This window comes from Schistocerca nitens, chromosome 10 (genome assembly GCF_023898315.1).
Source record: "Schistocerca nitens isolate TAMUIC-IGC-003100 chromosome 10, iqSchNite1.1, whole genome shotgun sequence".
NCBI classification, from domain to species: domain Eukaryota; kingdom Metazoa; phylum Arthropoda; class Insecta; order Orthoptera; family Acrididae; genus Schistocerca; species Schistocerca nitens.
Genome location: NC_064623.1, coordinates 67154769 through 67169466, shown reverse-complemented (window position 1 = coordinate 67169466; position 14698 = coordinate 67154769). Strand labels below are relative to the sequence as shown.

At 40.8% G+C, this 14698-nt stretch overlaps 1 protein-coding gene across 1 annotated transcript in view; it reads right to left on the bottom strand.

The window, feature by feature from the left end:
* Nucleotides 1-907: 907 nt before the first annotated feature.
* Nucleotides 908-14698, bottom strand: part of LOC126209874 (zinc finger protein 628-like) — a 146709-nt gene continuing 132918 nt past the window's right edge. The window contains exon 10 of the mRNA XM_049938998.1: nucleotides 908-1202. The gene's annotated coding sequence lies outside the window, so the exon portion shown is untranslated. The remainder of the gene's footprint in view (nucleotides 1203-14698) is intronic.

The following is a 14698-nucleotide window of genomic DNA, read 5'->3' as shown; positions in this document are numbered from 1 at the left end:
CAGAAATGCAGATCTAACTACCAAAACACACTGTTTCTTTGAATTCCCAGTCCAAGTAAAGAAAACAATGTTGTAAAAATAAAGTTTCTCATGTTGAGAAATCAAATCTGTACACAAGTGTGGCAACAAATGATTTGAAACTTCCTGGCAGATTAAAACTGTGTGCCCGAGCGAGACTCGAACTCGGGACCTTTGCCTATCGCGGGCTAGTGCTCTACCAGCTGAGCTACCGAAGCACGACTCACGCCCGGTACTTACAGCTTTACTTCTGCCAGTATCTCGTCTCCTACCTTCCAAACTTTACAGAAGCTCTCCTGCAAACTGGATACTGGCAGAAGTAAAGCTGTGAGTACCGGGCGTGAGTCGTGCTTCGGTAGCTTAGGTGGTAGAGCACTTGTCCGCGATAGGCAAAGGTCCCGAGTTCAAGTCTCGGTCGGGCACACAGTTTTAATCTGCCAGGAAGTTTCATATCAGCGCACACTCCGCTGCAGAGTGAAATTCTCATTCTGGGAACAAATGATTTGTTACAAAATATTCAAACTTCACTATAGTGAACTTCAGTTTGTCACTTCCACCTCGTACAAACTGATCTGTTATGGAATAAATAGTACTTTACGAGGTCTAAGTACAGCAACATAATAGAGCTTTGCATTAGAGGTATCCTGTGTTACATTTGACAAAAATACTATTCTAGCTCCATACAGATTTTATCACTGTCAGTGCAGACACACATGGAAGAACAAACGATTCACCTAGGTACACAATTATGAGGGACTGAACAACCTTACATTTGCAAAGAACATGAACGACTACAAATGGAGTGAGTCCACTTCCTCTATACAGTAACGTTCTGTAACAAAACAAAGCTCTTCACAATTACACTGCCAACACATAAAATATACAACAGAGTACACTTCAAGCACGAAGACAATGTTCAGTTTCAGTACCTTTCTGCCATTGGGGCACTTAAGAGGAAGGTACCAGTTAATTAAGTAATCACCTATACCTGACAAATTCTCCTCAACAACGAGAGACTAATACTGTCGTACCGACGTATTCGGTTAACTGATGTAGACATCTCAACGACCTCCTGGCTGCAGCGCCTTCAGTGAAAACAAAACTCTTTCCATTCCACAGTCGACAGCAGCACATGCGGTTTATTTTTGTCCTCCAAAACAGACATTCCTCTGGCAAAAGCACCACTGCAAAAGCAAAAATTTGAACTTTTGAGCAAAGGATATTGTCACAATTTGGCTGGCGTTAAAACTGGCACAGATATTTTGCCTAAACATAAATAATATAAATTTGTTCAAACTAGATTACATGCAAAACTGAAATTAGGTCAATATAGGATTGTAACAAATCAGTGAGAATACTACAAAAGGAGAAGTGCACAAGGTAACCAAAATTGTGTCAAGAGCTCAAAAATGTCAGTTTGGCCAGCTTGACAGTTCATCCACTCCAGTGCCAGAAATACAGCAAGTACTTCTGTTTTTTAGACATAATATTTGTTTGGCAATAGCCGAGTGTCTTCCCCTATTTTGATTACAAATGTAGCACAGAACGTAACTGCTAATGTAAGACAGTATTATTTTATGATGTGAAGACACCCGAGGTAACACCCCTCTAATACAAGAATTTGACACAGGTGTAACAGCCCTTTGCAACTTCACTGTCTAGTGGAAAACTGAAAGTAATACACAATAACAACATAGGCCTACATCATTTCACAAAAATTCAGTGTTCTAAGGAGCAAGGTGCACTTCCGCTCATAGGGTAAGTCGAGATTTGACTGTGAAATTCTGTCGAGTGTTCTACTGCAACATTACTGGAAACGAATTGACATCTGACCCTACAGTTAGTGGCTTCCATTAGGGTGGTGAAGTGCTCCAGTAGTCCAGTCACACTGGTTCGGTTTTGCCCACCTCTGTGTGAGACAGACAGCAGCAGAAAGCAAAGCAAGAGCTCTCACTCACTCTCTCTCTCTCTCTCTCTCTCTCTCTCTCTCTCTCTCTCTCTCTCTCTCTGTCTCTCACTCACTCTCTCTTATCTCTAAAGGAAAGTTGCCGCTCACCGTATAGTGGGGATACTGAGTCACAGGTAGGCACAACAAAAAGACTGTCACAAATAAATGAAGCTTTTGGCTGGTAAGGCCTTTGTCAAAAATAGAAATAGACTGACACACACACACACACACACCCACACACACACACACACACACACACAAACTGCAAACTGCAGTCTCAGGCAACTGAACACTGCGAGCAGCAGCACCAGTGCATGATGGGAGTGGCGACTGGGTGGGAGTAAGGAGGAGGCTGGGGTGGGGAGGGCAAGGGATAATATGGTAGGGGTCACAGACAGTGTAGTGCTGCAGGTTACACAGATGGCAGGGGAGAGAGGGGAGAGGTGTGGAGTGGTGGGAGGGGGTCAGGGGGGGAGGGGGGAGGATAGCGGAAAAGGAGAGAAGTAAAAAGACTGAGTGTGATGGCGGAATGATGGTTGTGTAGTGCTGGAATGGGAGCAGGGAAGAGGGCTGGATGGGTGAGGACAGTGACTAATGAAGTACCTCCTGCATGTAGAGCTTTTAAACATTACAGCTTCAGGTTAGAAATCACACACTTTGACACAACGAGCACAGCACATTACAGTACCTTTGTCAAAACAGTATTTTACTGGATGTTCAATGTGATCTCACTGGTCACCAGTCTACCCGCCTTGATACTGAGCATATTGGAGGAAAAAAAAGCCAAAATACTGGCGCACACAACTGCTTATAAAGAAGAGACTGCATTTGAAGGATGTCGTTATTCCAGTAGAAATCAACACTGATGCTCAGAAGTCCTGCTGCGTCAGTAAAACTACAGACTAAACCCTCGAACACACGGACGCCAAATATGTCTCATGGTTGACAATATCTCAATCCACATGGCAGAACTGTCATCACGGAAACTGCAATATCTTCTGCTCGACGTGCTCCACACACTGCCGCAGTACTGCTTGTCAGCTCACCAAAATTACGAACACAAACCTCTCACTCACTCCACCATAGAGTACTTTGTGCTCAGGTGTTAGGTGACTGCAGTGAGATGGAGTGAGTGACAAACGAAGAGTGTGTGTACCTGTTTAAGAGTCGTACATTCAGAAGATCACAACTTCATAATACGATGCTTATGGCCAAGGTTTTCACGCTAGGTAAATTTCTGAGGCTGATATCTTGCAAATGTGCCTATTTCTCCTCAAAATATGAGGTTGAGTTGGTGATGTACCCTTGTGAGAACAGTTCTCTTAGTCTTTCTGTTTCCAGAAGATTTTTTTGAGTAACTACTTCTGTCAAATTTTTAGAAAGTACTGCAAAATCGTCTGCAACAGATGGACAAGTTTGCCTTAATTCCATTAGATTTCCATCCTGGAATTACTGGTGCAGTTTTGTGATTTTCAAGTACCAAATTCCAAATCCCCACAATTACACTTAAATTACAGTTGAAAGGTTAACATGTCTCCTCATCTAAACACAACTTCTTATTTCAAATGGCTGGGATGTTACTCCCACCAAGAACTTTTTTTTTTTTGCATGTTCAGGTACCGCCTCTCCTGACAGCTGACGCCGATCCCCCTGCTCGTGCACCTCTGATGTTGATGTCTAAGCTGTACCTAGTGGGCCCAAGCTATCCAACCATGGCTCCCAGAACTCACCCCTCATCCCCACAATTCCATCAATACCTTTTTCCTGTTTTCCAAACTTCACAGAAGTTCTCCCACACCTCTTACCCTAATAGTTTCAACCACGAAACGAATATCCCGTGTTTCACTCCTAGTCCGAAACACCACTTCAGAATGTCAGCAAGTTTCAAAGCAACATGTTATGCTCTCCACTACAATGTGGTGGATTGATCATAGTAACAGTCCCCTCCTCCTCCCCCCCCCCCTACCCCCACCCATCTCTTCAGCTGAGGGTACACTATATCTCTGCAGTACCATTTCTTCCAGTGTAACATTGGGTGCAGAAGATAAACAACAAGTCCTGTTGTTGCTGTGAGATGGCTACGAGAGGAACATTACAAGTATGGGCGAGATTTGCTGACGGCCTTATCAGATCTTGTGATGTACAGCAGTGTGTGCTGTGGTAAGGTACGGGAAGCCCTGGACAATAAATCTGTGCAAAAGTATGCAGTTGGCAGGATGTAATAGATGTACTTGATTTGTAAAGGTTTGTCTTGATCACACAAATTTTACAATTCACAATTACCAGTTTTGGCTACAGCCATCTTCAGATCTGTTACGAACAGGAAACACTGGTTTAACAGACCAAGTTCAATTAGCTGAAGCAAAGTCTTTAATGGACACAGTGATACAATAAAAAATATTTACATGATTAACAGTCATGCATACCAACCATACATACCATAAAATATTCTGATGTAGGTATCAATATCAACAACTATATGTTTAGGTACATAGTAAGTATTGGCGATGGCCTGGATGCATCGAGTATTTATACAAATAACTGAGGGTAGCAGAGAGTGCTATAGATAGCGTAAATGACTAACTAGTATTGTAAATCTGATAATTAAAATGGAGAGTACATAGTCATTAATTAAAATTACTTTATGTGGTAAAATGAGCATCTGACAATAAAACTTTAACTGAGGTACAATATACGGAATTAGATATATACTTAAAATCAGCATAAAATGTGTAAATAATAATGGGAAGCTACTAGCGTGGCAAAGTAAATAACACACAACTGTGTAAAAGTCAGAATAAAAGTTTAAAATCAGATCTATAAATTGAAGCCTTTCAGCATGACAAAACAATTAAACATCACTGTAAGTGCACAGTGATTAACAAAACAGTGACTAGCAACTGAAATTTCAATAGTCAATAACACATTCACAGGGTAATCCCAATGGCTCTGCCATTTGGTATGTCAGTTCATGTTTTATTGTCAGATGCCCATTTTGCCATGTGAAGTAATCTTAATTAATGACTATATATACATGCATTTTAACTACATACTAAATTTACAATACTGGTTACCTATGTACCCTAGCTGTAGTGCCCTCTGCTGGCCTCAGTTTTCTGTATAAATACTGAATGCATCCAGGCCATCACCAGCACCTATATTCATAGTTTTTAACATTGATACTTTTGTGTTAGCAGAAGAGCCAACACCGTGTTACGAGTGGAGGCCGAAATGCACGCGTTTTAGCTCATGCAGGCTGGCGTGAGGAGGGAAGGACTATACTGACGTGAGGTCTGGAACATGACAAGGAATGAGAATTCAGAAAGCGGACGTAATTAGTTTGATACTTAACTTTAATCCATTAATGATGAACGTCGCTCTTGATGGTACACGATTCACAATATTATCTGTTCAGAATACATTCTTGAAGATAGTAATTATAGTAACTGAATATGGCACCTTGCTAGGTCATAGCAAATGACGTAGCTGAAGGCTATGCTAAACTGTCGTCTCTGCAAATGAGAGTGTCTGTAGTCAGTGAACCGTCGCTAGCAAAGTCGGCTGTACAACTGGGGCGAGTGCTAGGGAGTCTCTCTAGACTAGACCTGCCGTGTGGCGGTGCTCAGTCTGCAATCGCTGATAGTGGCGACAGGCGAGTCCGACGTATACTAACGGACCGCAGCCGATTTAAAAGCTACCACCTAGCAAGTGTGGTGTCTGGCGGTGACACCACAGATACAGTACGTGCGGCTGGTATGCATCTTTTAATTTTCTTATGTATCACTAAGTTCATTATAGATTTTGCTTCAGTTAATTGAACTTAGTTGTTTGAACTAGTGTTTTTCTATTTGCAACATATCTGAAGATGGCAGTAGCTGAAACTGGTAATTGTAAATTGTCAAATTTACGAGATCGATATGGACTTTCAGAAGTAAAGTGCCATAACTTGATCATGGACTCATTTACAAACTTCATATCTTCGATCATAACACCACAGAAGTACAGTCTACAAGGAGATGAGTTGGCAAATTGGGTAAACCTGGAAAGGAATTTAAAATGAGGAAGTTCACTTTCACCTTGGTTTCTTGTGTTCAATACAGATGACACAATGAATGAGCAAGCAGAAAGAGTTGGAGATGCCAATGGTAAATTAATGGCACTGCCAAAGACCTAACAATCTGGGGGAATACAGAAGATCGAGCTCACCGGCAACTAGATACGAGGGTCAAGGCGATCAGATCGTGTAGTACAAAATGTAATGTGGGGAAGAGTGACCACGATCGTGGTAGGAAGGGGGGGACAGGGCTGCCCTGGTGGAACAGCTGGATAAAGTAAAAAGGTTCTGGTACCTTGGAAACGTAGTGGGAAAAACGGTAAGGAAGTTAACAACAGAGGGGGATGAGCAGCATCAGTACTACTGAGGAAAGTGTCAGAACTCCAGTGCAGAAAAAAAGTGCTCCACAGGGGAGTGAGGCAACAACGTTTCTAATCTACCGTGTGCCTATCCTGCTGCATGTTTCTGGAACCTGGGAAATGGAGAAAAGGGATCTAAGTGAGATTCAGGTGTATGACAGTAAATCTCACAGAAGCAAAGTAGAAGACACAGAGAGAGAGAGAGTAAAAAGTGGAAAGATCAGAGAGATTATTATGATAGAATCAGAAAAGCTTAAGTGGTATGAAACGAAAGAGACATATACGTGATAGAATATCGAGAAAGAGGCTTAAATTGAGGTACCGAAGCCATAAGACTGGGAGGAGAGTATTTGAAGAAGAGGAGAGTGTTGGAACAGGGTGGTGGGAGGACAGAGGAAAACAGAGAGGCTTACATGCAAAGTAGACCTGGCAAGTGCCTGCAGATTGTACCTCGCTGTGACGAATCTTTCTATCTCCCAAGAGTGCTAGTCTAGAATGGCATACAGGAGAGCTTCTGTGAAGTTTGGACTGTAGGGGAGAGATACTGTCAGGAGTGAAGATGCAGAGGTGGACTGTAGGGGAGAGATACTGTCAGGAGTGAAGATGCAGAGGCGTGATGTGAGTTGTGCCCAGGTAGCTAAGTCAATAAGAGCATTGCTCATGATAAGTGACTTCCTGTGTTCCAGTGTTGGCCCACCACACAGCTTTAATCTGTCAGGTTACTTTCAAACGGGTGACATTAGTCTGTTGGCCAACTATTACCAACACACCAGACACGAACACAAGCTCCTATTGCCAGAACAGTGCACGGTTGAATGTCGTTTACCTATTTTGGTACTCTGTGAGTATTAAGTGGCCATTTTGTAAGTAAGCACCTTGCCAAATCTGAACGAGTCTCGTTTCAGAGTTCTGCCACTGCTGATCTGCCGTATAGCCAGAGATTTGTGTGATGCTCATACTCTATGAGGTACATGTCAGTATGTCTCACTGATGCCACGAGCAGGGAGTCAGTGATATCTTTCATAGAGGCCGCTATGACAAACTGTCTCTGCCATGGTCACTGGACAATTTTTCAAAATTGGTCCAAGTCTCCCTGCACGAACTGTCATATATGAGAGGGAGTGCACGTTTTTCTCGCCTCAACCAGCTTCTGTTAGTAACATGTTTTCGCTCAGATGGACACTCACAATAGACTTTTAAAAAATCATGAATGATACTCTCCTGTAACTGTAGTTACTGCAGCAATATAACACATTGAGAAAATTCTTCAAACAGAATTATAGAGCATTTTTTGGCTCCGGTATAACAATTTTAAATGCAACTGATTCAGTCCAACAACTATTCCACAAATAGGACAAGAATTCAGGGCTTAAAAAGCATTTAACATTGTGCTATATCTGTAATTGAGGAAGTAAAGAGTCGACAAAACAATCAAAAAATTGCTTCAGATGTTGCAAAGAGGCCATATTTGGGAAAACAACTGAATCCTAGAATCATTTAGACATGTAACAGATACAATTTATTGTTATCAGTCAATCGAAGAGTGACATTCGAAAACCTAATGCATGGGTAACACTCAGTTACAGGGAATATAAAAAGGCACGTGACTGTGGACAGAAAAGCACTGCAACATGCTGCTAACAATGAAAGCTGCAAGAGGTGCAAGCTTATTAAATACTCCCCGCCCCAATACCTCCTGGCTTTGTGCTCTTACATTTCAGCTTAGTTTTGACATACGTTTGCATATTTCTTGCCAACTGGTTACTCATAGGACTTCACTTTCGGGAGGGGGGGGGGGAGGGGGGGAGGGGGGGGGGAATTATATTTTGTAGTATTACTACTTCATATTTTTGAATAGTTGTATCACACACAGAAGGGTGAGTTATTAATTTTGTTTGTCATAAGCAACAACCAGATTTGAAAAAGCTCTGGTGCCAATAGCGAATTACAGAACTTTCAGAATACCTGTGCCACGAACAAAATTTATGAAAGACAGTAAGAGCTTGACCCATTTCACAAAACCACCTCTATGTCCACACACTACAAACTGTGGCGTTTCAAATCAAATGGTACTTTTCACTGTACCATGTATTAGCATTTCCGTCACCATATTAGCCTCTCATTTCGATACACACTTAGATTTACTCCAAAAATCTCACTGCTGTCAATTTCAGATTTCAGCCAGCTTTCTTTCCTGGTATAATATGCTCTCTTCTGCTTTTTAGAACTGTTTCAAACTCTGTAACTTGGTTGCAAATGCTTCGTAAGTTGATCACAAGGATTTTAATTTGTTTCGGGTGTGGGGAGAAAATTTATTTGTTAATACTTTATGTTCTCGTACAGCTGTTGTTTTTTGGCTTGGACAGTATGTCGCCTAATCTAATACCCTTTGAGCATTCCCTTTGCACATTCAGCTACCCAGATACCCAATGTGCAGCGCACCCCTGATCCATTTAGAGGTTCTCCCACCTTCTGCATTCTTTTAAGAAATGACGGTCTGGCCTGTTGCAGAACCTTCAAAGTCTCCAATTCAAGCCTTTCAGTTGACTCAACCTTGTGTAAGAATGGATGCTGCTGTTTGAGCATTGTTCCATATCACCTACCTTTTTGTATTACCTGAAACTGAGTGTTACCCATGCATATGAACCATAGTGACCATGGCCGCGAGTGTAGAAGTGTGTAACTCTAATACGAGAAAAAGCTACAGTTATGTGCTAAAAAAGGGAGTTCGCGAGAATTGTAACGTCGAAATAACAAATTTAAGAGAACGAGTTTCAGGTCTACAATTCTTAGTCAACACTTTAAGAAGGGAAATCACCACACTCAAGAATGAAAATCGGGAACTACGGTCAAAGAACAAATCAAGCAAAGTGGCACCTGACAAAAGGCACAAATCGTCCGAGTGGAAAGAAGTGACACACAAAAGTAGGAATTTAGCTGGAAAAATCAAAACAAACTTTGCAACAGCAGTTACATTTACGGATAAAAACAAATACGGTGTTCTGCAGTCCAGTGACGGTGTTAAAGACAGTGTAAATGAGCCAGACCATTCAAAAGACAATGCGCTGAAAACGAATAATCACTCTGGGAAAAATGTTGATAAACGGGGAACAACAGGTAAAAAGAACAGTATGCTTTTTCTAACAGACAGCCATGGCAGGAATTTATCAAGTATGTTTCGAGAAATAAATCGAGACTTAGCAGTGACCAGTGTTGTTAAACCTGGAGCGGGAACTAAACACGTTTTAGACCCTTGCATTCAAACAAAATCCACGCAAGAAAATGACTTTGTCGTATGCATAACGGGATCAAATGATGTTGTGAAAAATGAAGCAGAGGTCTGCGTAAAAGCGTTTCAGAACTTTCTAGAAAAAAATAAATCAAGGACTATAGTTGTTGCTACAGTGCCTCATAGGCACGATCTAATCTATAGTTCGTGCGTTAATAAAGAAATTCGAAGAACGAATATTAAAATAAAGAAACTGTGCTCTGAATATGCAAATTGTGCTGTGGTCGATGTAAGTAAACTGCGGCGTAACCTTCACACCAGACATGGGCACCACCTAAACTATGAAGGGAAAAAGTTTGTGTGCGAACGTGTCAATGAAATAATTAAAGAAAGACTCACACAGAATAAAACAATCTACGAAAGTAGCGGTTTGAGTAATACCTGGAATGTACGCCATTTTTTAGTATAAAAGTCTGTCAATCGGCGGGTAATAAACCTCCTGTACTTGAACTAGGTGCTAAAAGCGACATTCAAATGAGAGAGTGTTCACAGACAATAAACAATAAAGATAAATCTGTTACTGTGATGCAAACGAACATTCGCTGCATTAGGAACAAAGTATTACAATTAGAACATTTTTGCAGTATTGAAAATGTTGATGTTGTTTGTATCTCAGAACATTGTTCCTCAAGGGTATGCTGTTGTAGACATTATGTGCAGAAGTCAAAGAAAGAATGGAGGTGTCCTAATATTTGTTAAAGATAGTATAATGTTTACTAAAATAGATGTTAGCTCTTACTGTGCAGAACTAGATGGAGAATTTAGCTGTATAAGACTAAACGTAGAGAATACTATAATTGTTAGCTTATATAGATCACCAGGAGGAGATGTAAATACATTTTTCGAAAGATTTGAGCTGCTTATGAGGAAAATACTAAAATCTAACATAAAACTAATTATCTGTGGCGATTTCAACATTGAAATGACCAACAGTGATGAACATGTTACTAGAACGTTTTTTAATATCTTAAGATCACTAAATTTACAATGTACAAATTACACACCAACACGGGATAAGGCGTGCTTAGATAATATTATAGTAAATTTTTCTAGAGATATGTATGACGTCAGACTTGCCAGTGGAGCCCTAGCTGATCATGAACCATTGATTTTAACATTCTCCTGTGATCAGTTGCCTAAATCAGTCAGAGTCAAGTCTAATGCCACATGGGTAAGAGGGCAGAAAGATGAATATATTAATTTATTTATTGACAGAATATCTGATGTTAACCGGGAATTTGTATACAACACACAACCTGAGAAGGGTGCTGGTGAAATGGTGTTTAACAACTTCCTGGAAATACTCATAGGTTTATGGTACTCCTGCTCACCATTAATCAAAAGTAACCCTAAGCATAAACAGACAAACAAACAGCTAAAATGGTATACAGATGAGCTAGCTCTCACTAGGGAGGAGATGCTCAGACTGTACAGAATATATAAAAATTCTTGTAAACAAGAACCTGAGCTAGATAATACTTCCTATAGAGCTTATCTAAAATGTAAAAAAATCTACAAAGACAAACTGTCCTTGGCCAAAAAACAAGCATGTGAACATTACATTGAAAGTGCTCCCAACAAATGTAAAGCAGCATGGGATATCATCAACCAATATAATTCACAAACCCATACACAAGATGCAATGCTGGTCCCAGAAGAAGTAAATAATTACTTCCTAACCTCAGTGAGCGAGCTGAAAAACAAAATCAAGCAAAATGGCACTTGTGCACTAGATCATCTTGGTGCTGTGCCCCATAGGATGTATACTTTCCACTGGAATGTTGTCACCCCAGAGGATATTGTAAAAGCTGTGGCAAGGTTCACCAACTCCAAAAGTATGGACTGTTATTGGTTTTCTAACTATGCAATGAAAAAAATAATACACCTTATCTGTCAACCTCTTTCTTTCATTTTCAATGTGTGTTTAGAATCTGGAGTTTTCCCAGATGCACTCAAAACTGCTAAAGTGATACCAGTCTTTAAAAATGGAGATAAGCATCTGCCCCAAAACTATCGACCAGTTTCTATTGTCCCAATTTTCTCTAAAGTTTTTGAATATGTAATGAACAGTCAACTAAATACCTATTTTGATAAGCATGATCTCCTCTCCAACAGACAGTTTGCGTATCAACATGGCTAAAGTACCACTACTGCTGTCACTGAAGTTGTTAACCAGGTGTTAACGGCATTCAAAAATAAGGATCTAGTATCAGTCGTACTTTGTGATCTTAGCAAAGCCTTCGACTGCATACCATCTAACACCCTACTTGCAAAACTGGAATTTTATGGCATACACAAACCATCTTTGGATGTAATCGAATCATACTTAAGTAACAGGAGACAGTTTGTATCAATTAAAAATAGATCCTCCTCACTGAAGGAAGTTCGGACTGGAGTGCCTCAGGGCTCGGTCCTAGGTCCTTTTCTGTTCATCATTGCAATTAATGACTTACCTTACCATGTAGGAGCAAATTCAATTGTGTGTTATGCAGATGATACAACATTGCTCAATACACACCATGACACAACAGAACTGCATCAGGTAACACAGGAAAAACTAGAACTAGTAATGGATTGGTTTTCTTCTAATGAACTCCTGTGTAATCCTGATAAAACACAAGAACTAATTCTGGGTTTAACTACAGCTGTTGAAAGCAAATCAATAAAATTGTTAGGATTCCACATTGATTCAAAATTAAACTGGGAGGTACACATTAGCCATATCTGCAAGAAAATAGCAAGGGTGTGTTATCTCATTGGGAGACTGACAGATGTAGTCACTGATGAGTATCTAAAGGTGGTATATTTTGGCCTCTTTCAGTCACACATTTCCTATGGCATATTGAAATAAGAATATTCCTAAAAGGAAAGGAATTAAATTGTAAAAACTTTACAGTAAAGTCATTGTTAATTGTATATTTGACGTTCAGACCTATTCCGCTGTAAGTGGTCAATGGTTAATAAACTGAATACTGAATTAGGTTTTTGCATGTCTCTATGATTGACTGATAACAAATTGTATCTTTTATGTCTCCGGATGATTCTACAATTCAACTGTTTTTCCAAATGTGGCCTCTCTGAAACTTTAGAAGAAGTTTTTTGATTTTTTTGCCTACTCTTTTACCTCCTAGAGGAATATCAGGCACATTCATAGTTTCGATGTTGTGCATCATAAGATCTGCTGTATGAATAACAGATATAGCACCCTAAATTCTTATCTTACCTGTGGAATAATTGTAGGAATGAATCAGTCGCATTTCAAATTGCTATACTGGAGCCAAAAAATGCTCTACAGTTCCATTTGAAGAAACTTACTCAGTGTTTGCTGCAGTAACTATGGTTAGAGGAAAGAGTCATTTTTTTTAAGTCCATTGTGACTGTCCATCTGAGTGAAAACATTTTACCAACAGAAGCTCGCCAGGGTGAGAAAGATCTGTGCTTCCGTTCATATGACAGTTCGTGCAGGGACATTCGGACCAGTTGCGAAAAAATAACTGGCGACCATCACAGAGAGAGTTTGTCATAGCGGCCTCTGTGAAAGACTTCACCAAAGTGCCGCTCGTGATGTCAGCGAGACTTACCGACACAAACTTCATAGAACATGAGCGTCGCACAAACTACGTGGTGAGTCAGCAGTGGCAGCGAATTGGCACTGACAGAACACTGAAATGGGACTTGTTCAGATTTGGCAAGCTGCTTGCTAATAAATTAGCCACTTAATGCTGACAAAGTACCATAAACAACATTCAACCGTGCACTGTTCTGACAATAGGAGCTAGTCTCGTGTCACCACTGTCAGTAATAGTCGGCTGACAGACTGACGGCATCCATTTGAAATTAACCTGGCATGCCAACACTGGAACCCAGGATGTCACCAGTCATGTGCAATGCCCTTACTGACTTAGCTACCCGAGCACGATTCTTAACCCATGTCTGCAGCTTCCCTTCTGACAATACCTCTTCCCTACTGTCCAAACTTCGCAGAAGCTTCCTGCATGTCATTCTGTCACTCTCAGGAGCCAGAAAAATTCCTCACAGCGAGGGACAGTCTGACCAGGTCTGCTTTGCACGTAAGCCTCTTTGTATCCCCTTGTCCTCTGACCACCCTGTTCCATCACTCTTCTCTGCTCCAAATACTCTCCATCCAGTCTGATGGCTTTGGAGCCTCAATTTGAGCCTCTTTCTCAATATTCTATCATGTATCTGTCTCTTTATGTTTCATACCACTTAAGCCTCTCTGATTCTATCATAATTATTTTATTGTCTCTCTGACGTTTCCACTTTTTATTCTGTCTACCTCTGTGTCCCCTACTCTGCTGCTGTGAAATTTCCTCTCATATGCCTGAATCAGTCCTGAGGACAACACTGCATGTAGTGCTCTTTTTTGAAATTCATCAACAAGAAAGGAGTGATCCAACATGACTTCTAAGCCCAGAGGCATCATTTGTTCCAATGTACCCCATGATCTGCAGCTGGTTGCAGCCTATTACCCCAATAGCCTATTGAAAATGTTGACTGGAGCCTCCAAGTGTACACTCAGAGTTTACTCAGTGTTCCTTTCTATCCCTGGCAGCCATTACCCTGAAAGGTACCGATATCACCATACATTCGAACTGCTGACAATTAATAGACACCTATCCTTTTTCATTTGTGTCTCCTCGACACAAGACACTGCAGATTTCCTGACATATGTAGTTAGCCAGTTAGGCCCGCTGTCTCAGTTTCAGCGGAAGACGGCACCTCAAACTTGTGGGTTAGGAAGATGGGTACAGTATCCTAAGTTCTTCCACCCAAGCTATACAGCGCACCTAGATCTATCATTGACATGCCATTCACAGTCATGTGGACAAATAGTGATAATCTTGCCCTTCCTGTAGAGGAAACAGTATCCACAGGAGAGGACATTACTTTAAGTACATTTGGCATCTTTAGTACACAAGTCTTAGTAGCCCTCCCAATACAACTATTCACAGTCGCTTGCTATTGTTGACAGTATTCCAGGTGATTTTGAGTTGCATACAAACAGCAAC